At 47.7% G+C, this 24528-nt stretch overlaps 1 protein-coding gene across 4 annotated transcripts in view; it reads right to left on the bottom strand.

The window, feature by feature from the left end:
• The window catches only part of STOX2 (storkhead box 2), a 136587-nt gene that overhangs the window by 90401 nt on the left and 21658 nt on the right, over window positions 1-24528 (bottom strand). The window contains exon 1 of one of the 4 annotated variants that reach the window (XM_068681332.1): window positions 3850-3982. The exons of the other annotated variants lie outside the window; for them this stretch is intronic. The gene's annotated coding sequence lies outside the window, so the exon portion shown is untranslated. Of the gene's footprint in view, window positions 1-3849; window positions 3983-24528 lie in introns of those variants that run through there. 4 annotated transcript variants of the gene reach the window in all.

The following is a 24528-nucleotide window of genomic DNA, read 5'->3' as shown; positions in this document are numbered from 1 at the left end:
ACATAAATTCTCTTTCAGCAGACTATGAATTTCTGATCTATTGCATGAACTAGAAATATTTATCAAGAAGCAAGACTCGAGCATTTTAACCATTTTATTAGCATTCTACTCAAAATCACATTCAACAGAGGTAGCCAAAGTTCGAATCAGTTCAAGGAAATTACATCACACCAATGTTATTTGCATGCATGCGTATTGCATGATGCAGACATGTTGCATCCATACACAGAGATGAAATCATAAGGAAGTTGTTCAAGATCTCTGTTCTTGAACAGCAGCAAAAAATAAAAAAAAATCAGGCATGAAGATGTTACAGCAGGAAAGTTCTTTCTAAAAAAAAAAAAAAAAAAAAAAAAAAAAAGTTTAAAAAGTCCCAGACTGAGAATATCTGCACTAGCCTAGAATGAAGGGAGATATTTAAGAGAAGAAGCTATATTCAGGGGGGGAATCCGTACACACACCCTTTTTTCTGCCATACACAGACTGAGTACAAGGCAGACTGCTAACATCATGGCTGTGCACTGCTAGGCTCTGGCCTATGAATCCAAATAACTAGCCAGGTTTTAGGCTTGTCCTTGACACTTCTCTTCCCCCAAGTGGAAAGGGACGGGAGGAACAGCCATGCCGCAGAAAACTTGCTCCCCTTGAGCAACCCTTCTCGTTTCTCCCATTTCTGCCCATAAGCTCAGCTGGCACAGGGCCAGATAGGCGAGTCAAAAGCTTGTGGTATGTATTTGCTAGAAATCTGAGGTCCCCAGTATGGCTGGTCTGAAGTAAGAAAAGCATGGTGGATGCCACGACGGAGGAGGTGGGAGGCTCTACAACCCTGTTCAAATTCAGCCTCCTCCTGCCCAAAAGGAGCTGACCTTCAACACTAGGTAGGCGTTCAGGTGGGATCGGTCAGCACGATGAGGCCAACCCGGCAGCACACGTACTGACACTCCTGCTTTTTCCCTCAATAGCCAACTCTTAGTCGAGCCACCAGGCCACAGCCAAGCATTATCTCTGTGCTATTAGCCCTGGGGCTTTTACCTGAGATGTAAAGCAAGTCAAATAGCCTTGCGCTTGTCATGAGCAACACACAGTTGCAGCACCTCACCTAACTGGAGCTGAGCCTTTCATCTAGCCTTGACCCAAGGGCACCACAAATGAGTCCTCAAGTACCATGTTGCGTGGGCTTCTGCTTGCAGACTTGGAGGCAATGTAACGAATGGCACATGGACATGCGAATGTTTGCATGTTCACTGTAGTCAATAAAAAATTACAGTTTCATGATGAAGTACGAAATGCATTACCATTCTTAGGCTCTATACTAATTATTTTTACTATCTAGAGCAGAAATACTTCTTTTTCAAAGAAAACAGCACAGCATCACAGAGACAAATCATTTCCTTCCTACCCTGCTGGAAGCCCACATGGCTGAGGCCTGCTCTTCAGCAGGGCACAGCGAATACCTCTTTGTTCTTGCTTTTGCACACAATAGCTGCAGTCACAAAATGAGTCTCCCCTCAAAAGTGTACACCAAGGATCCTTGCATAATTTCAGGCCGAGCATTTTAATTTCCCTGCATCTTCTTCCGGAGGTACCTAGTTAGCGAGATGTATGAACGCCTGAGGCAAAGCAATAATGTCACAAGTCAGACAAGTCCACTGACATGGGACACTTTTTCTAGTACAGCAGCCTAAATTCAAGTGCCCATTGCTGTATTTTCCTCATATACCTACTGTGCAGCTAGTATGAAGCAGAAGTCCTGTGGAAAGCCACAGTAGACGATCGCATATTCTCTCCTGCTCTCAGCTGTAAAATGGCAACAGCGATACATCCTCCCCTCAAGGAGTTTCTGTCATCACAGGAATGGAAAATCCATCATCCATGCTCTGCTATGGAAACAGTGAGGCCCATATACCTACCCCAATGGAACCTCACTCCATCATAATCCAGAGGCAAAAGAGTGTCAAAAGTTAAGTTCATACCAGAAATCACAGACTTGCCATTTCTTAAGCCGTGAGCACTTGCCTCGTGAGCTTTTAACTTTAGGTTTTAGCACATAAATTCCTGCGGTACCTTAAGGAAAATAGAAAGTCTGCTCATTACGCGTGCGCACACACAACACACACATTACACGTGTACACCCCGGGATTATCTGCTTTCTCACATTGGGAAAGCCATTCTGCCAGAAAGTACTGCCCTGGTGGGCCTCATTACTGACGGCTAATCTCGTGTTGCCGCTACCACTCCTGCCACCAGGAGTACTTAGTGCCAAGAATACAAGCTTGTATAAAACTTTAACAGTTTTTCTTCCTTCTGCTTTATCTGCAGCCAAAACATTAATTTTCTGTGTGATATACCCAGTAATACGTATGGAGAATACTTACTGGCACCACCAACTACTGCCTTATGCTCGTCATGAATTTAAACTAGCCCAAAAAGCTCCATGTAAGGCAGGTTGCATTGGACGCTGCCTGCTGGACTCGCTCCTGAGCTTTCGCACACGTGTTCTCCACTTGAGCTACATCAGATGATAGGGACAGACGGTGGCTGCTTGGGGAGGAAGCAGGAAGGAGAAAGCCATGCAGCACCAGCACCAAGCGCAGGGCCCGGGGGCGCTCCGGCCAACTCCCAGCTGGAAGATGAGAGGCTCGTTTATCAGCTGGTGCCCTCCGGCAAGGTGCTGAGGGTAGGAGCTGGGCGATGGGAAGCTATCCTCAGCCTTGCAATTTCCAAGGCAATCCCAGAGCTGTTCTGGATGCTGCTTTGAAGGCTGTGTGGTGAGACATAATACATATTTTGCTGGCACACCTCAAGTTTTCTCAGGGGATAGAGACCACAGTAAGAAAATTTTCAGTTTCTCGCCTTCCCTTGGTAAAAGCTGAACTTCATGAATTGAAGACAAGATGCTCCCCTGAGCCAAAGGCACCTCCTCAGGGGAATTTACAAGCCTGCCACAAACAAAACCAGTTTTAGAGCTCCTCTCCCCCACTCCCTGCTCCTCCTAAAACGGGGGAAAAGCAGTCTTTCATAACACTGTGCATTTGGTGGCCTAAATATAGGTGCTACCAGATGCCCCGCTGACGCAAGGGGGTCAGAATTTGAGAATGCGAGAAAATGACTCAGTTTCCGTCAGGAAAGTCGACCTGGCACAATTAACCTGAGAGCGGCAGCGGGACGAGGCTCCAAAGCGCTCGTTCCTGAGGCGTGCTTCTGCTGGGAGAAGTCAGGCAGTTCAGGACGGCCGAGGGTCAGTTCTCACATTTACACCTGACAGCATTAATTCCTTTGGACATGAAACACCCCCGGAGCCCATCTGAAAAAACACCGCCCTTCTGCCGCGACGTCCTGATGTCATTTCCCAACCTCCTCATTCAGACGCTGCGAGTAACACGCTGCCACATCCAGCCTCAGTGGCGGCTGCCCCCAGTGCAGAGAAAGGAAAACTTGGTTACGTGCCTGCAAAGCCATCGGGCTCCTTTGAGAAACATCCCCTTTTGCTTCTCACGCGGGTACCCACTGGCCACACACCCCTCCTGATCATCTTTCCAAGTTCTGATGCACTTAAACATGCTTTTTGCAACTATAAGCAGTTTAACACTTTTTCCCTTAAATGTGAGAAGTAAAACACCATGCTGTGCTCTGTCCCTCCATGAAACTGCCCACACAGCTTCTTCTGACCCAAGAACGCTTTCCCTCCCTCCCATTTTTCTCCGCAAGCCCACACACATCAGGCAAACTTACATTACTTGAGTTTTATGATTAGCCGCCTGCTGGACCTCTATCAGAGCAGATAAACAGGACTGCATGGAAAAATCACAACCAGAAGGAAGAGAGGCATACAAACGGGCTCCCACTAACCTTTCGCCAGGGTGGGGGAGCTGGGCAGGCTGGATCCACGGGGGCCCAACCCGGGCAGCAAAGTCGCTCCCGACGGCGGACGAGCAAGTGAGCAGGCAGGGAGAGCTGGTGGCTGGGCGGGGAGGAGGAGCGTACCCGGGCAGACGAGTGGTTAGCAGCTAGGCTGGGGAGCAAGCAGCCAGGAATTGCAAATAACTGTCAGCTGCCTGGGAAGCGGCGCGGAAGGAGTAGATGTTCACTGCCAAACTGCCCTGAGCTGTCAAGTGGATGCTCTCCTCGCTCCGCGTGGGGCTAACCCTAACCAACCCTAACCCTAACCAACCCTAACCTTAGCCCCTACACCACCAGCAGGCTTCCCCGCAGCTCCCTTGCTGGGAATGACGGGCAGTCAGCAGGGAACAAGCACATGCATTTGAGAGCTGCTATCATTTTTGGGCACGACCTGCTCCTGCAAGCTGTCCTCCACACCAGCTTCAAGGTTTTTTATTGCCGAGGTAGCCGAGAAGTTGCCGAAATGCTGAGATTGCCACAGCTGCACTGATGGCCTCAGAAGGTCTCCAAAAGCCCAAAGCGAGGCAGACATTTAATAAAATTTCCAGATATTACTTTAGTGAGAAACAGCAAGCAAACAACAACAACAAAAAAAAACCACAACCTCTGACCTACAGCATTGCTACCCAATTTTCTGTTAGAACATACCTCTGATGATTGTAACGCTCGTAATTACAAAGCTGAATGCGTTTTCATCATGGATGGATTGTTGTGGGTGAAGTAGCTTTTGGAAGCCAAATGACTAAAGATCTTTCGCAACCACAGTCTCAGAGCAGACGTCATTCGAAAACCCAAGAAGATTCAGGTCCAAGCCCACAGACTCAAACCTCAATGAGATCGAGCTGGAGCCAAAATAGCAAAGACCTTAATTTTCCAGCCAGGATGCAACAAAACCCTCATACAGGAGAGGAGATCCTGGGGGTTGCCACTGGGGATAACAACCTCCACATTGCTCTCAAAACATTTCTGGTTTAAAACAATCAAATTCTTGTGAGAATAATCAGCTCTTATTTACAGCATTTTTGACCAAAGACTTTGCAGGATGCGTTCACAAGATTTCAATGTCACTGAAGCATGTAAAACATGGTCTTACCTCCAGCCCACATGAAAATATATTATCTTTTAGTAAAAAAGAGCCTTTACAGCACCACATCCTATTTTGACTCTCCTTTTGTTCACGTTTCCACTCCTAGAAGTGGTAATTAATCACCTTTTTCAACAGACTTTCTGCCTAGTTTTCCGTAAACATAATTTGCGTCAAAAGGCATTACAAGGGAGCGGGTCATAGCATCACCACACCTCACTGCCTTTTCTCCAGCGGCATGCTCGGCCCTGCATTGTACACAGAGGCAAAATTGTTGTGTGGTGGTTAGTGTCAAGCTTTCATGTTAATGGCCAGCCTCTAGCACTGATAGTCTTCAGCATTTTGTGCAGGTCTAGCAAATAATTATGCCTGTAGTGTTTCTGGCTATTTGATGCAGCTTTGGTTGATCCTAAGAGTCAAGTTCCCTTCAACTAGCAGAAATGCAAATACGCGTTAGAGAAAAACGCATCCTTGGCATTATAATTTCTACTTATGCAATCTCCTACTGGTGGTTCCACATAGTTCTGCTTCACGGGCTCTTTGTAACTGAAATTTACCTTCAGACGCCTACAGTTGTAGCACAAACACACTGAAGAGGTTTCTAACACCCGTCCCCAACCATTTTCTGATGGCAGAAGTGTCACACGCAGCCTGGCACACCTTCCATCTGCAGCACAGCCCTCCTGTGGACAGTAAGGAGGGCTTTGCCTTCTTGTCCAGCCAAACAGATACATTTAAATAAGTGAAGAGCAAAAAAATAAGAAAGGAATAGTTCTACAACATAATTGCATACTTACTTATAAATAGCATGTTTTCCACGTGTGTCAGATATCAAATAGCTTAATGACAACTGATAACTGGCTGATTTCTGCAAGCTGCCATCAGCTGCTATTTTCAAGAGAACATGAGCTATTCCTAATACCGCAGTACAACTCCACTTAGTTGTGTAGGAAGCTTACATTTTTCAACCAGATGGCAGGTATATACTATTTTAACCAAAATCCTGTTTTAAGAACACTGGTCGATATAATGACAGTGCTTGACAAGCCAAGAGGCAGATGAAAGTAGATAACTACATAATACCATTTAGTATCGCCCTTTAAAAAAAATAACATACTTATGAACGGCAACAGATGGGCTGGGCACACAGGCTGCATGACCTCATTTACTGAAAAAAAAAAAAGGAAAAAAAAGTGTTTTTTTGTTTGTTTGGATGTGTTTTTTCTTAATTAAACTTCAGCCTTTATTTCCGAAATACACTTTGCAAAACTTGGGTGTGATTTTTTTTCTCAGTCCAAAGCCTCTGTTCCCGAGTCCCGTGGAACAGAGCTGTTCTGCTCTACTGCAGCGTGATTAATGCACGCAACTGCATCAGCACCCAGTGAGGGAAAAAAGCCTGAGATGCACAGCCACCTCTAGAACACAGGGCTCGGTGCGATACAAATAATCTGGTGTAAAAGCTCTCTGTCATTAGAGCAATGTCTACTAATTAGCAAATAAATTATTTACACTGGCATTTCTATTGCAGCAGAAGCCCATTATCCTGTTCTGTCTCATTGGCATCTCTTAAATAGCAACAGCAAACAGGAGCTGTGAGCTACAGATTACATCTTGCAGAAGCGAAATAACTCAGCATTTTTAATAGGCAGGAATTCAGAGCTGCCTCAGCCTGGACACACTTCCTCTTCCTTCCCAGCCCCTTTCCACGCCTGACCGACCACAGCCCCATATTCCTCCCGTTGGCACGGGACGTGGTCTGCCCTCCCATACTCACACGGTGCCGGGGTCCTTCCTTCAGACGCAGGCGCTGGCTCAAGAGGAGAAGCAGGCACAAGTGAAGCAGCCCAGGTGATCCCTGCGGCTTCTCCTCTCCTCAGTGGCACACCCTCACAGGTAATCTGAGCAGAAAAGACCTGATGTCCTGCCAGTCACATACACAGAGCCTTGGGTTTCTCTAAAGCCATACCGAAGCTCTTAGGAATAGCTGTCTGTATATTTACTTTTGTCTTTTTTTTTTTTTCCCCTTGGATGTATGCCTAAGTGAGAAGGAAGCAAACTCTCTCCATATTTCACACCCATTCACACTGCATTTTTTTAAGGGTGTTGCTTAGGAAAAAAAAAAAAAAAATTACAAGCTCGTTCAGCTCCAAATGTCCAACCAGACAGTCATGTATTTTCCTCTGGTTATACTGACTCGGTTATTTTCCCACACACTCCTGATGCAGCAAAGGACTTGTCTGAGCAAGCAAGACAACGCTTTAGGCAGCAGATTAGAAAATATAAATGCTCACGGAGCCCAGCACCGTGTCCCATCCGGCAAGGCTCGGCTTTCCATCAGCAGCCAAGGCATTGGGAGGTGCACAACTCTCTGAAGGCTTACACCAGGGACACGCCACCAGGTTCAGGCACCCACCAGTGCAGCCCCAGGAAAACTACAGGGCTGTGTGGGCTCCACGCAGGCACTGAGGGAGCGGAGTCATTAACAAAAAGATTCTCAGGAACATCTGTAAAGTGAAGAATGAACAGCACATCATAAGGAATGTCCTGGAGCATGTTTCCCAGCAAGGCTGTGCTGTCTGAGACCTTGGAGGCTCTCAAAACCTGGCTGGATCGAGCCCTGAGCAAGCTGGTCTGATCTCAAAGCTGGCCTTGTCCAGAGCAGGAGGCTAGCCTAGAGACCTCCTCAGGTCCCTTCCCACCTGAGTTTTCTTCTGGTCTCCTTGTGTCTGACGTCCTCACTCACTCCTGGCCTCATTCTGCCAGGTCACCTAGCATTTCACCATTGCAGATCAATGCACTGCTGGCCACGCACTACCCAGGCCAGCAAGCTCTCACGAGCCCAACACCCTCAGAAGAATTTCAAGGCCCATTCACTACACAGGCCTAGCAAGGCGCCCTCCTCCAGCCACAAAGGTCTCAGGCCCAAGATTTCCCTCATGGCCCTCACTGAAGAGCTGTTGGTTGACCCAGTCCCCACGAGGCCCACAAGCTGGCTGTCCAGCTAGCCCAGTAAACCATCCCAACCTCCAGTCCCTAAGGAATGGTTGCCAGCAGGTCCACAGCAGCTTTTGCTGGGAAACAAGCAGAGAGTTGAGCTCCCAATTTGAGAAAAGGACAGTTCTGGGAATTACATTGGAGGTCAAGTCCTCAAAATTTTTCTAAAATGCCAAAAGGCCTTACAAAATCTCTGTGAAGCCATTCCCGTAGCTGTGCAGAACACCTGGGGAGATGTAGCCGTACACTACTTAACTGAAATGGTGTCAGGTAGTCATGGGGCAAATGCAGTCCAGGCAATGGGTTTGCCCCCGTAACCCTTGGCCTGGGCAATGCAATCGATAGTTTGTCTTTGTCGGCTCATTTTCTTAGTAGACAGCTCTTCGAAAACAGTCAGTTCGTCAGAAAAGGAAACCAAGTTAATCTCTGTAATATCAGGTATTTGGAACTACTTTTAGCACACACCCCAACACACAACACGCAGGGGGGTAGGAGCCAAGAAATGCAGAGATAAATAACGTCTCGGCTCCAAGGAAGGATTTTCTAGATTTCTCTGTAAGCTTGTACTACTCACTTTTTTTTTTTACATTGAAAGAAATCTGCATGAATCTAGCAAGAATAAAGACATCACTAGAATAACTGAAAATTTGTGTCACGTTAAAATCTTAGCTGGAATCAGGAGTGAATTTTATAGGCGGCAATAATGAAACAATGCTGAGAAGTAGCACCCTGACACCTCTTTTCACAGGCTCTTTGCTTGAAATTGCAATTACAGTAAGTAGGAAGACAAATCTGACATTAAAAAAGTGACGTTGTAACAAAAGAAAACGCTGTTTTTGGCTAGAAAGGAGATCCTGAATCACAGGCATGGCTTTACGATGGAGTACAACCCACTGGCTGCTGAGGCCCCAGCAGGTCATGCAGGGAGGTTTGGGCAGGGTCATCTCCAAGTTCCTGACTCGTGCTGTGCTGAAGAGCACGGCCAAGGTGCCTGGGACCATGTCCCACCAGTCAGCAGCACAGAACAAGTCGATTTTGTCTCCAGTCACTTATGGGAGCACCGGTGGTCTCCTGCAATGCCACTCCCAGAAAACGGCTGGGCTGATGGTCATATTCAAGAAAAAAAAAGTGAAAAAGATGTGTCTTAATCAGACACATCAGATACAGACACATCTAATAAATAAGTTGTGTCTGTTTTACTTATTCAAGAAAAAAAAAAAAGTGAAAAAGATGTGTCCACAGAACCCTGAAATGCAGACAGACAGCGGCCCTGCTATCACTGCTGCAGTTCATTTAAAGCTAGTATTTTTCTATGCTTTTCCACGCTGCAATCACATTTCCAGTTCCTTTGCAGACCTACCTGGAGGGACTGAACAATTTGCATCTATCTTCTCCCACCATTCCACATATTATTTGCATCTATCGTGAATGGGTGGAGAATAATAGTGCTTAGTGCAAGAAATAAATACATTTAAAAAACAAATCAGTCAGTGCTGCCAGTCAGACAGATGCAAAAGTTGACAAAATATAGCCTTTCATTATTTTTTCATTCCAAGCAATGCACAAAATACATGAAATATAAAAGAGTGCCTCACATAGATTTTTTCCAGCTGAATGGAGCTTTGACAGTCGAGAACACTGCATTTTTCACATAATAAAATGTGATTTTCCATCAATTGTGCCGGTAATGAAAATGTAACATACAGCACAATCCCTTGAAAGCCAAGGAGCCTCTGCCAAGGGCGCGACTGAGAGTTGCAAAACCAGGAGCCTCGAGGCAAGAGGAGCAGGGGAGAAAGGAAAACGGGTCCTCCACCACTCATTGACTTTTCTACCAGTCCTTCCCCTAAAGGGCTCCCCCCTTCCCTCTCCTTCTGTTGGGTGGGAGGGGCAGCCCAAGCACAACCATCCATCTGGTTCCCATCACAGGAAAGACTGCCTATTCTAGCTCCTGCCAAAGCCTGTCATTAGCAATCAGCATAAGAGAGAGCATGAGAAAACACAGTACAGCTAAGACAACAAACCTAATACTTTTAATACACTAATCATAACAGCAGTACTCAATTTCGTTCTTTATAAAAATATCGCAGGAGTCAGGTGGGTCATCCTGGTAGCCTCGCTTTATCAGAGAAACTAATTTAGCAGGCAACGCAAATGTCATTTTCTTCTGCCACAGCACACCCATCAGCACCTATTAGAAGCATCTGCGAGAGTGAAATATGGCAAAGAAGGATAATTTGGTTAAGCGGATGCAAAACCTCGCTACCCATTAATACACTTTGTCTCCTCCTAGCTACAACAGGACAGACAGGGTGCTTAAATCCCGAAGCAGCCGCTATATCCCAGACCTAGTGGTTTATGAAAGCTGGGAGAGATGACCACCAAACTTCCTGCGAAGGAGTCTTTTAATTACTTATCTGAGCTAATTAGACCTGACTGGGGTCAAAAGTGATCTGCCAGCAGGGGACAGAGAAAGCGGGCAAGCTCTAATCCTCTGCTATTCTCTGAAGCAGCCTCGAGGCTCGAACCAGAACCCACCAGAGCTCCCTCTCCTCCCTGCAAGCAACGCAGATGTCTCGCTTGGGGCTTTTGTCCAGTCTCTATGAGCAGTGTTTTTCCCCATCCCTTTGACAAGAGCAGCACCTGCTCCCATTGGCTCAACCCCACAGCCCCGGAGGAGCACATCCGCCAGGTGAGCACCCCGAGATCTCCAGAAGAGCAATCTTTGCCCCACAGCTCTTCCCCTCAGCGCCTTGCACAGAGCAGCACCAACAGCACCACTGATACGTGCAATTGGTTTCTTTCTAAAGCCTTCCCCTCCCTCTGATGCTCTGTACTTGGGGCAGAGATAAGAAGTGGGGAAGAAACCTCCTCAGGAGGAACCACCACGTCTCCGCGCAAGGATGACATGCCTTCAGCTCCTTAGGACATCCCTGTCACCTGGCTTGCCTCTTGCCAGCTTCCTCCTTTTGTTAGGATGTTCCCACGCAGGCCTAATAATAGCCTCAGCAGATGAGTGAATACGAGTAACAGCTCTTTCTGCCTACTTTCAGGAAACTATTCCCCCTGTTTGTTTCTCTCATCTTCCTGCTGCGATATTTAGCTCCAAATTTTAATGGCCCATTTAACAAGGGGAAAGCGTCTTCTAGGAATAACTTACCCTGGGCTATTCCACGGGCTGCTCAGAAGTGAAATCCGATCATTTATACTCCCTTCAGTAGAAGAGGACCATCCTCTGAACCCAAATAAAGCACAACTAGACACAGAGATGGAAAGCGAGAGTATTTTTTTTTTCCCATTCTCCCTCTCATGCCCCTTTTGCTGTGTTTGTTATCAAAGTGCTTTGAAAAGTAAGCATCACTGGGAGGCCAGAGCTGAGCTAAGTCTGCTCTGACTTCAGGTGGAATAATAAATAGGAAATGTTACCAAAAGTCATTAATTTTTGTGGGGCAGGGCATTTATTTCTCAGCCCACAGTGGTGAAGTGACATTGCACTCTGGTGTGCTGGTTGGTGACACGCCTCGTGTCGGTGTGACTACTCCAGGCTGCTCGCTGGATGCTGGGCATCAGTCTGCCACCCCAGGAACGAGGTGCACAACCATGGGAGAATGGTATGGGGAAGTCCTTAGGCCAGCAACGCGGAGGTGTGTGTCCATGGGAGCTAAGGAGGACAGAACGGAGAATGGGGATGGGAAGCTTTGAAGGAAGACGTGGTAGAAATGGAAGTTGGTGCCAAAGAAAAGGAAAAAAGAATGAAAAAGGCTGTGTAAGAGCAACCACGTTGCTGAAGGCCAACCAGTTAGGACAGGGTAAGAAGCAACCAGGCTACTGCTGATGGATGAAAGTTCAATTTCTTCCCCAGAAGATGGGAAAAATACTCTACCATCTTAAAAAGAATAGAGAAGAGGGTAAATAAAAGCCCTCAGGAACTAGACAGAGCCATAATCAAGCACAGGGAGGAGGACCAAAAGAGGAAATACCCCCAGCAGTACTGGAAGATGAGATAAGGAGAAGAAGGAGAGGCAAGCCCTTGGGCAGGAGAAAGCACTGAGACTGTGGGGTAGGAATGGGGGAGTGATGGGCAATGAAGATGGAGAGAGAGAAGGACCAGGGACAACAGGGAATAGAGCAAGTGAAGGGAGGTGGAAGAAACATGACTACAATAGCAGAAGGAGGAGGAAAAAAGGAAAAAATGATGAGGGCTGAACAACCAGAAAGACCTGGGAAGGAAAATGTGGGAGGAATGGAAAGCGCAGCACCTGACCAAATTTTTTCCTATTGATCTCCCCAGGGTGCTCGACAGAAGTCTGTGCTGCGATTCCCCTCCCCAAAGGTCACACGTTTTAAAATGATTACTGGAAGGTGTAGGAACTCCAAAAGCAGCGTTACTGCTTCCAGACAGCCCGCGGCCCTCCTCTTTCACTCCTGTGACCCACACAGAAGCAGGGCTCAGGCCCCCATTTCACTTCTTACCTGCTACCACCTCACCCAAATATACCTTTTACACTGTAAAGGACGTGTAAATGTAAACTTTATACCAAAATTAATGCAACTGCACAGAGGAAAACAAATTCATCTGTAGAATTCAAAAAGTAGCCCAGGATAAAATAAATATTTTACATGTAAGCCACTGCTATTCAGGGCATCCTAATTCAGCCATAGAGAGAGGAAAGTGAGCTAGTAGGAATTTATCTTTATCTTTTAAGTTATCGATCGTGAAGGCTTTGCTTCCCTTTCACCATTATTCTAGGTTCCTAAACATTTTTGCAGCTGTTTTTTACTTTGGAAACTCTTACTCTTAAATAGCAGAAGATACTATGCATGCGAACCCTGTGAATTTTTAAGACAGTCACTCAGATCTGAGCAATACGAAGAGAAAAGAAGTGAAGGGTTAGAGACGGGCAGACGGTGAGCTGTGCAGACAAGCAGTGCAGCCGCAGTGTTATTGCAACATGCTAAAGCATGGCTTGCCAGAACTTCTAACTCCCTACTTTTACAAGCTTAAAAATGCAAATACAAAGTCTCACTGTAAGGCTGAAAGTTGGGAGCTCAAGTTTCAGCTAAAAAGTACATTCCTCGTGCTGCCATTACTTAAGATTATGAAAGAATTGCACGCATATTGAAAAACCTGATTTGGTGTGTCTCAGAACTAAAAAAAAAAAAAAGAAAAAAGAAAAAAATAAAGCTTACTTTGTAATGATTTTGGAAAGGTAAAGAAAGGGATGAACAGCATGAAAGCTGCCTTTCATCAGTTGATTACGTATGTTTGTTTTAAAGTGATTATATAGGTATCGCTTTCACAAAAGTGCTCACCCAAACTTCAATAGAGGTTTTGAATGTGAAGGAGTACTTCAGTGCTGCTGGGCTACCCTGTATTTGAAAAAATAGTTTTGGACATTTTTAAAGTGCATAATGCTTACTATTATATACACATGACATACACTTTCTATACTATAGTTACAGGACAGAACCCAGTAACACCAGTAACATTTCCCCAAATACCCTGAGCACCCAAACAGCTCTGGCTTGGGTCTCTGAGCTGCCCTCCCTGCATCTCAAACCATGTCAAGGCGACCGGGCTGTGATGAACTATCCTCATTAACAGTGAACTTCTGTGTTTTGATGAGGTAAATGAATAACTATGTTTCCTCCCTAAGTGGTCTATAAATCATCAAGGCATTTAGCCACTTAGCTGGGTGCTGTCAAATATACTTTGCAATGGCCAAACACAATCCATATGATGAACTTACACAGCTGGAATTTTCTGAGCACCGGTTACTTCTTCCCTCATGACTGAAAACAAAAAAAATTGGATGAGGAGCAAAGCTACACCAGTACTTTGTTGTCTACCTGAATCCACACGCAGCCTGACCCCAAGATGCTGTAGGATGTCAAAGGCGTGAACTGTAAGAAAGGGGGAGAAAAAAAAAAAAAGTAGGAGACTCACAGAGAAGGAGAGAAGAGAGAGAAGAGGGGAAAAAAGGAAGGAAATAGATAATAAAGGAAGAAAAGTATCAGTGACCCAAGGGGGCAGATTTCCTGGATAATGTGCAAAGTAGAGGCAGAATAAAATAATCTATAGCTAAAAGGCAGAGATAATATTCACCACTTAGCTTTCGTGCACTGTCACACTGTGTGCCAGCAGAAAGACCAGTGTTCACAGATACACCGAGTCCGATTTGGAAACAGAGCTGTCCCTGTCCGCTGCTGGGGCCGGACTCATACCATTTTCAACCACTTCAGCTCAGCTCAACTTTGCCTGTGGCACCGCCGTGGTGATGTGGTGGACAAAGAAGCAGAGAGTTTAGAAAGCATCTCCTCTGCCTTCTTTTCTGCTGAAGTAATTTTAACCTAAAATAAATGACGGGGGGGGGGGGGGGGGGGGGGGAGGATAAAGGATCTGACTGCGCTTGACCTTCTTGCCCCTGGCAGCACAGTGAGCGGAGCCTGGGGGCAGGAGGCTGGCAGGATGGTTTCCGAGCCTCTGACACAGTCAGATGTGCAGCATCGCCCAGTTCAGCTGGTCCTGCCAGAGCAGCAGCCAGCCTGCTCCCTGGTGCTTGTTCAGACCCATCGTCCCCAGGGGCTGCTAAAAGCGGAAGGATGTATTTTCCCTCATATTAATTAAAAAAAAATAAAAACATCTGCACCCTTTGTGCATTCAGTTAAAAATTACACACCAAAAATCCCAGAGGGCTCACAAGAGGGAAGGAGCCCACTTGCCTTCGGGCTAACCCCGCTAAACCGGGCTAACCCAGGCCCCAGGCGTGAGGCCCACAGGCCCCGCCATGTAGCCATGTCGCCATGTCGCACCCAGGCCGGCCGCCATCCCCGCGCCTGGAGAGGCCCCTAGCGGCACTGGCCCGTCCCCAGGCGTGGAGGCCTCTCCCTGCTGCCTTCCTAAAGCTGTGTATACATCGCAGGTGTTCCTCTGTACTCCAGACATGTTTGCGAGCTTTGCTTCGCCCTGGGGCCCCGTGAGAGCACAAGCACAAATGCAAGGAGGCGCGGACACACAGCCAGCCTCCCCTGCCCGTGATGGCGGGGGGGATGCGATTAGGCAGGCAGAAGTCAACCAGAAACAGAATCGCCCACTAACACCAAGTTTCATGCAGTCAGCACGGAGCCTCTACAGGTCCCACAGAAGTGGGGTACCAAAGGCCACCAGCTCAGGCCATGTGCATTTGGCTCCCCTCCAGAGGCAATGTGTTTGGGAGGTCACTACATAAGGTTGATGAGGTGGTGATGGACCTCGGGAGGTCTCCAGCCCAGCCTCCTGCTCCAGCAGGGCCACCCTGACTCCACACGAGGTTGCATAGGGCCTGGTCCAGCTGGGCACCGAGAACCTCCAAGGACAGAGCACCCACAGCCCCTCTGGGCAACCTGTCAGTGTTTAATTATCCTCACAGAAATTTACTTTTTTCTAATAGTTGCTCAGGAAATCCCATTTCAGTTTGCAACAATTGTCCCTCGGAGGCTGGTTCCATCTTTTTAACACACCCATAGGTACGGGCAGGCTGCAGTAAGGTCACCCCAAAGCTGCCTCTTCTCCAGCCCCTGTCCCTCAGCCTCTCCCACAGCGCACGCTCTCCAGGCCCCAACCATCAGCAAACCCAGCACTCTGACTGGTTACGTGATTAGCTACTGCCATATAAACTGGTATAAATGCTAAAATGCATAGATGTGAAGCCACAGCTGGAAGATTAGATAGTTGTCCAGCACGACAGCAACAAACTTCACAACTACGCATTCACTGAAATGAAAGGCTGGCAGCAGAGATCTTGTATGGTTTAATACAAGGGCAAGCCCCTGTCAGGGCAGCAGAGGGAACCTAGCTACCATTTTTCACAAGGCATGACTCACTATGAAATGCACATGAATATGCTAAATGCCTTTAAAACTTAATGCTTTTGGTATGAGTCATGCTCCAAAATGCCAGTGTGTTTTATACCAAGAGAGCCCTCTGATTCACATACCGAGGAGGAGCATAATGAGAATTCGATGCAGGTAAATTATTTGTAGCAAGACAGACGTCACACTAGACAAATACGAGTTGCAGTCCAAGAGACCGTGCTCAGTGCCTCACACTTGGGGAAAACTAGAGGAATGATTGGCACTTCGTACACATTGCTGGGAGTAGCAATAATTAGAAGAGCATTAGTGGGGGAAACATACCTCTTCCAGGAATTTTGGCTCAAACTTGAAGCCTACATGACCACAGGCACTTAGCATCCGATGACAAACCACTTTGAGAAAATGTGGAGCTCTGACAGACTGCAGGAGACCCCTTCCCTTTGTACACCATCAAAACCCACCTCTAGCAGAGAAAGGAGGCCTGAATAAACCTCACAGTCGAAGGAAAGACAGGAGGTGGATCTGGGCACCCTGGGTGGTTCTCTGGGAGCAGCTCTCCTCTGATGTGGCCAGGAGCCACATCCCTGGGCAGAGGCAGAGCAGTGCTGCACCCAAGCTGGTCCCTCGCACCCACTCAGGTGCCCTGCAAGTCACTGATGCGTACACAGCAAATTCAACCCCTGTGCAAAACGACCTCGGTACACCCAGTAAGCTGGCACAGTCAAGAGCTGCTGCACAGAAGTAGGCACAAACTCAGTACCCTGGCTCAGGGACACTGAACAAAAGTCACAGATTCAGCTTTTGCAGCCTGTGAAGACAGCATCAAAACCGCCCAGTCAGACTGGTTAGCTGGCCACTCTGCTCCCCTGCACTGGAATCAGGATTTCCAACTTGCTCCCCAAGGGAGCTGGAAAAATAAGTTGTCACCATTACAGAACTGTGGCAAGACTGCCACCGACACAGGTAAACTCACCCAGGGACCCCAATGGGCTCCAAAGAAACTTGACCCAGAAAAAAAAAAACAAACCTGCTATTCTGAATGTGGGAAAAATAAAAATGGGAAAAAATGGAAAAAAAAAGAAAAAAAGAAAAACAAAAAAAAGAAAAAAGTACTTTTTATCCTTTCTTTTTCCTTCCATTTCTTCTTTTTACAAGCTTGTCTCTGCCTAGCAGCTAATCACTCATTTGTCTATGTTTCTAAGGGAAAAGCATTGAACATGCCCAGCACAAGAGAGTATCAGAACGGTCAGTGCGGTCTGCCCGTGAGCTGCAGAGCCATTGATCTCAGAGACACAGACACACATATTTCTTCTTTCAGCTGCCATTGATCACTATTTTTTCAAACTAACCAATGCAGAAAAAACACCATGAACGTTCGGCATGCCAAAGCATACTTGAACTGCTCCGACACGTTACGCTGGAATTAAAACAAAGAGTTATTTCTGGTTTGTTTTATTTCCTCGCTGGTGTGTCAACTGCTTCAGGATCCCTTGCCGACAGCAACTACCCTTTGCTGAGAGCTAATGAAGTTAACTTCAAAAGCAGCCGTGTCCCGGGCTAGACCTGATGCTGGGGATCAGGCGGAGGCTACATGGTGGTACGAGGGCACTGATGTGCTGCTTAAAGTACAGATGGGATGCTGTGGATTGTGAACTCCCCAGAAGTGAATCAAAACCTTAACACACCTGTGGGGTCTCTGAACAAGACCGGCTTCCCTGCCACTGCAGCGGGGAGAGGGTCCGCACACTTGTCCCGGCTTGAGGACATTCACGGCACAAGAGCATCCCACCAGAGCTGGGGCTCAGCTACAAAGGGCTGGCAACCAAGGTGCTAATTCATAATGTATCCGTAAACACTTTTATTTTTCTGGAGCTACATCAAGGTCTGGAAGCAGAAAAAACAGTTACTCCAACCCAAAACTTGGCACTGTGACCCTGCTTGTGATTATTTCAAAGCCAGCAAATTCCCAGGATAGTTAATAGCATAGTGCTCTGCTTAGCAGGGAGAAAATCCACAAAAACAAAAGTGGAATAAAATGGAGAGGCAGCGGTACCCCTGAGACACTGAAAGTACAGAGGGCTGCAAACCAACCAAGGGTCAATAGCACACAGCTTTTGCAAAGACCACCAAGGCACAGGCTTAGAGGAAACCACAGACACATCTTGAGAGGTAGCAGCTACTGCTCTCTGCTCAGCTGTGGTGAGGCTTCAGATGGAAGACTTTGCCCGGCCTGGGAAATAACCCTTGCAAAAAGAGGTGGGAACACTTGGGATAGTGTCCAAGAAGCAAGCAACATATTTAGAAAAATGATCTATAGATAAAAGCTCAGAAGACTGAGTGGAGAGAAGGCAACAGAGGTGCCAAATACATCCCAAGTTGTATTGAGACCAGGTAACTGCATGGAAAGGGCAGTTATCAGTTCTGCAAGCAGAAAAACACCTTCCTCTACAGCTTGCAAGTTTTAAGTAGAGGGTAGTAAGAAAATTCTTTTTGACTGCACGGAGAATGAAAGCCTGGCATTTTTTTTTATTTTTTTTAACAGGTTGTGAAATCACCCTCATCAGAGGTTTTGAAGATAAATATCTATCCTTCTTGGGGGCAAGGAGATGGACTAGGAAGATACCTTGAAGTCCCTTCTGGCCCTAAATTTCTAGAAGTATTCTACACTTTCTTGTCAGTAGGCTCTTATAACAAGCCTTAAATAAAAATAAATAAATAAATAAATTGCCCTTAATTTAGTTCTGTGAAGATGATTCTCATCTTCCCCCTCGCTTTGATTTTATTGAGTCATCAGCCCGTACCTCTGGGTCACACCTCGTTGAACAGAAGAACCTCTGGTGCTCACACATGCCATAAACACGGTGGATGCAAAAGCCACCGGCTCTGGCGGCGTTATGACAAAACGATGTCACAAGGGGAGCTTTATGACTGCACAGCAGCATAAACCCAGGTCTTGCACAACACCCACAGATCATGGCTTACTGAATATACTGAATTTCACCGAGGAGCGGAAAGCAAGTCAGAGGTGAGGGGCAGCAATGGATAATTGAAAGATTTAAAACAAATATGTAATAGTCATATCTGCTTCCTGTTTCCAGAGTTAAAGGAATTTCCTGTTTCCAGAACCAGCTATTTAAGGAAAATACTGACAACAGAGGGTGTTTTTTTTTCCCCTCAATACCGCCAAATAAAATAAGTTAATAGGGCCAGTGTTCCTGAGCACATTCTTTGGGGAGGAGTGGCTGCTCGTTCGCAAGCCGCGCAGATCAACGCATCCCTGGTGGACGAGCCACCAGCCTGCCCAGCCACCACGCGTGGTGGCCACCTGGAGAAGAAGGACGGGGAGAGCTTAGAGAGCACCTGCAGCCCCTGCACGAAGAGGGTTTGGCCTTTCAGCTCCTTCTTTCAACCCGTGACACTCTCACCTGCAGTAAAAATTGGGGTCAATCCAGACTGAGTGGAATATCTCCACCAGCACGGTGGGACCCTGGGTCGGAGGGCCAAGGTCTGCACAACAGCCCCGCCAAGGAAAAACGTGACAGCTTCAGTGGTAGGTGCACTGAAAAGCAGGCTGGATGAATCCAACCTAAAGACACACAGTATGTTCAGCTCCATCCCTATCTTCTCTATATCGATATTATCTTTAAATTGAAAGATAATTTAAAAATCAGATGGGTAGGAGCTCCTTTATCACTCGGTGCTGGATATCAGCACAAGTACATGGTTTTCAAACAGCCCACAATATGTACTCGGTGGAAACTAGTATTCTGGTGGAAGGCAAGACAAAAAGCAGCAACAATTCCCATATGCAAGAGGAAAATGACTGCACCCATAAGGGTGGCTGGAGCACCAGAGGCAGGTGCTGCAAGAGGGGGATCTCTGAGGGGTCTGGTGCCATCTCCGGGGCCACCCGCAACGACAGAGGGGAGAGCCAGCACGGGCGAGGGGCCCCACAAGCAGCCCCGGCTCTCTGCCCCTGCGATTACTCGGCAAAATACCTGAAGACTTATTTTCTCCGAGGATGAAGCCGGATGCCTCTCATTCCAGCTGTTTTTACAGATTAGTCAGTCAAGGAGACACAAAAGAAATCCTAGATTGCTCACTTGTGCAGTATTGCTGTCATGCTGTAATTTCAGTAGTTTCCATCTCCGCTTCAGGGCAGCTCAGACATGTAAAAGGAAAAAAGAGGGGGGTATCTGCAGTTTACAATAGCAGCTGAATGTTTGCAATCCGCTTTAATGTAATGTTTAGCGAGGCATTAGAGAGAACCATTTGCTCACTTTTAAGTGACTTAAAGGTATATCCCTGCTGATAAATGCAGCAGGGCTCTGACCTCCCCAGAAATAAATATGAAAAAAGTTTGTAAGCAGGACCTCATGCCTGTTTAAGAAGGAAAAACAGATAGACGGGGTTGGTGAAGGGTTTGCTGGGCTCAGGGCTTTCATGCGGGAGGCTGTGCAGGCAGAGGGGAGCTGGCGTTGCTTTATGGGGGGCAGAGGTGGGTCGCATGCCCCCTGCCACCTCCCTGCTCGTGGCACGGGGCCCTTCCAGGGTGGCAGTGAGTAAAAGACGTGATGAAGCACTTCTGCTGGTACAGCAGCAGCCTGTGAGCAGCCTTCTCCTTCCCATCCTCAGGGTCTGCTGCTCTCCTCCATACCTCACACGGCATGGGGCTTAGCCCTAGCCTTCATCTTGATCAACAAGTCTTCAGACACAAAAATGTTAGGGCTCTGCCATCGTCCTGATCTCAAAGCAGACAGCGGAGCCTGAGAAGTCGCACCAGGCTCCATAATCCAGGAGTTTCCTGATGGTCTTCTTCTTCCTGCCTCCGCAGGAATCCACGGGCTCATCCATCTGCGGTTGCGCAAAGTGCATTTAAGCAGGCGCAAATTCGGGGGAAAGGAGGGGAAGGGAGTTGGACGGGATTGCCGCTGCCCTTGCATCACTGCCATGATTAACCGGAAAGATTTGTTCTGGGGAAATGCACCAAACGGGGGGAGCAGAAGGCAGCGACAAAGGCTTGGCAATGGTCAGTCTTGGTGTGAGAAACAGACAAAAAATGTTGCTTCGGATTTTTGCAGTATTTAAATTAAACGTTCTTGTGTTACCGATGCTTCTGTCCGTGAAATATTTGGGGGGGTTTGAGTTAACGCACAGACAGGTGTCCAAGCGATCTGTCGGTCCCGTTTCCTGCCGTTTTGCACCAACAACCACAGTGCTGGATGGAGACACGCCTGTCAGCCCCAGCTGCCAAACCACACGTGCGTATTGCACAAACCCGGCATGTTTTTCCTGGACACTTTTTCCACCTGTTTCCTGGAAGGTAATGACAGCCAGCGGGGAAATAGCAGCATGTCAGGGTCAAGGTGCTGTCAGCGGCCACACAAATGGGTGCAAAATCCATACACCAGCTCTGTTCCCTTGGGGACACTGTAGCCCCATTGTACCCCCTGTATGGTTTTCTGGAGGGGGTGAAATGCAAATCCTCCCGTTTCTCCTCTCAGGCCCATGAGGGAGCTGCATTGAGCTCAGGTAGGTGAGCGGGTGCTGTAGGACGCTCCTGTGGCCAGCACCTTGGTGGGTTTGCAGAGACCTCCAGCACCAGGCTGTGGCACTACCAGCTGGCAGCTTCAAGGGCTGGGCCAGAGCTGTGAAGGCGCTGTGTCCAGCTGACCACGGAGTAGCTGCAAATGTTTTGGGACGTGATCAGCAGAGCCTGTTTGCCACGACACCGTGGGATTCCCAGCATGCAGCCACCGCGGCGTTCCTGGGATCCCAGGGCCTGAATGTGTGGTGAGCTCAGGACGTGTCCCAACAGCTCCGAAGTGCTAGCTGGTGCTGAAAGGCAAATCCTCACCGCCTCGCTCGCACTCCCCGTAGCAGAGCACGGGGCTGGACACACCAGAGCTGCTCTGCAAGCCCCTGCCGAGAGCTGTGGGAGATGCTTCCTACAAGAGAAGGACCAAAGTTGCCTCCAGACCATGCAGAAATGGAGCACACAGTGAGACAAGGCTGCAGAGCCGTGCCCAGAAGCCAGGACGATGCACCACCAGCAGCAGTATGTGACTCAGCGACCTGAAGCACCGAACCTGGAGGACCCGCAGTTGCTCAGGAAGCCTGGATGAAGGCAACCTGGGCTCCGATTTCCCAAGCAGCTGAATAAGCACAAGCTTGACAGCACCTACTCTGCAGCTCCTGACCTTCAGAAGGTAGTGGAAAAGGTGTTGAGCAGGGGGGAAAATAAACATTAAAAATATAACAAAGAAATCAGCCCCAGACTGGCTACACCCCACCATTTCACAGCCGAGCCCTCGATGCCATGAGCTGGAGGTGGCTGCAGGGCTGAGCAAGGAGGGTCCCCGAGGCTGGTGGTGACAACCTGAGTGACGTGACTGGTGGGAGCCATGAGCCGTAAGCCTCGCTTACAGCCCGCTGCCACCCCTGCAAACACCAGCGGGAAGCATCTGCCAAGAAAAACCTGGTGCAGCCCGCAGCAAGGCAGGGAGCTGCCTGCCGGCTGGGGAACACAGCCACCAGCGCTTGCCACACCGCGCTGCGACACCTCACTTCATCTGGAAGAAATGGACGCGCAGGAACCAGATCTTGTTTTCTTTTTCCTCCCAATGTCAGAAGAGTAGGCGGCAGCAAGTTGGTCTGCTTTCTTGGCGTGTGAGCTGCGCCCCAGACAGCACAACTGAGGACACCAAGGGAGGGTTTGCTGAAGGGGAGTTTTGGTGAGGGATGCTGCAGGGTTTTTCTCCTGCGCCAGGCACAGCCAGTGGCCTGGATCCTGCATACCTCTGGCTTTCTGCACTGTGATTTTGTGCTACCGCGGCTGCAGCCTGAGTTAGTAAGACAGCTTGCATACCAAGAAAATATTTCGCTAATATTTACGAACAAGTTCTGGGTTTGCATGCTAAGCATAACCGAAAGAGAGAAGTTAAAACACTCCGCGTAGGCAAGGTGCTTGAAAAAAGTATTGCAAGATATTCTAACACCGTTCCTATGAAACCCTGGTTACCATGAATTGCTCCAAAGCCAGATATCCACAGACCACACACATCAGCAGAACCTAGGTGGAAGTTATGCAGAACGTTCAGATAAACAAGCAATTGCTGATCGTGTCGAAATCAAGCCCAGCCACTTTCCCCTTGTTCTTTTACAGGTAAAATAATTTCATTATAGGTACTTTTTTTTTTTTTTTTATCTTTTAAGTGCTGTTGAGATGCCATTTACACTTAGCAACTTCAATTTCCCATTGTTTCAGCTACTGGGGGTATACCCACAGAAATCCCAGGCAATTTTAATCACTCCTGGTGAACTGGCAAAAATTGACACAGCAGAAATTCAGGCATTTCTGTGCCTCGATTTGTGCCAAAGGGGGGCTCCCTGCCACTGGCTTGCACTTCTGTGAAAGCTTATCACAGGGCTCATCGAGAAGAAAAAATGGCTTTCAGAGCTGTTTTAGGGGAAAAAAAAAAGTTTGGCACATGCAGCAGTGGAGACAAAATGGGTTTGCAGGTGAGAGAGTAAGAGCAGATGTGAAAGGTAAATTCAGAGAGGAAGGAGCTGTGGAGGAGCTGTGGAAGGCGGGCAGCTGGAAGAGACAACAGCAGCGATGCAGGGAGGGAGGGGGGACGGAGAAGGCTTGCACGTGCAGAAGGGAAAATATAATCCTCACCTCCACATAAAAGGGAAGTATATAGCAATGGAAGGGGAAGAGGAGAGAAGTGGTGAGGAAAGGCAGGCACTATGTCAGGCAGCGCATGTGATGCAGCAAGTGGCCGGACTGGAGCAAGCTCGCCGACATCAGGAATACCCTGAGACTGGGATTTTCAGGCTGCGTCCATTAAGTTACATTTCACATACCCAGCAGGAAAGTCAAGGCTCTCCGCTCCACCTGAAGGACCCGACTTTTTTACTGAAAGATACCACTTGCATGAACTGGGCAAGCACACTGAAATCAAACCAGAGATGCAGCAAGACAAACCCATGAAAAACAGGGAGGATTTCATCAGCTGCTAGACAGCAAAGCACCTTAGGGCTTCTAAAACCTAGGGGCACTTTGATCTAGTTTTATGCTTACTACTCGTTTTACCTAACAGCATCTGATGAGAACAAAATGTAACCTAGCCAGATGCAGTCTTACTAGTGGCAGACACAGCAACATGCAGATCCAAGGCCGAGTTAACAAATCAAAGCAGCTGACATGGATTTGGTCTCATATATTGATGTCCACACAAACCTCTCGGGTCAGTATCAACTCCTCAAACTTTGCATGGAGGAACGCACGACTCTAATCAGATCACTCCTTGACAAGGATGCGTCCTTGACTCCTTGATGATGCGATATTGAAGATCAGCTCCCAGCCACGTGAAATGGCCTCATGGACTGCCCGCTGGTCTCCAGGCTCCTTGAAAAGTTCCTCCTACTGAGGAGACGGAGGAACTGCTAACAACAGGTCTCGCATCTCAGAACTGTTGATTCCCACATGCAGCTTCAACAGTGAGATGGGGACACAGCCTATGTGCACTGAATCCGAGGCTTCAGCCTTTGCACATAGGCTTTGCACAACTGGTGTAATGCTACGGTGCAACGCAATGCTTTGTGTCATTGCTTCATACATTTTTTTTCAAAGCCACTGGTTTATTTGCAGGGTTTAAACATTTACTCGTAAATGGAAAGATTAAAGACAT

The sequence above is a fragment of the Anas acuta genome, chromosome 4, assembly GCF_963932015.1.
Source record: "Anas acuta chromosome 4, bAnaAcu1.1, whole genome shotgun sequence".
Taxonomy (NCBI): Eukaryota; Metazoa; Chordata; class Aves; order Anseriformes; family Anatidae; genus Anas; species Anas acuta.
This window is presented reverse-complemented; position numbering and strand designations above follow the sequence as displayed.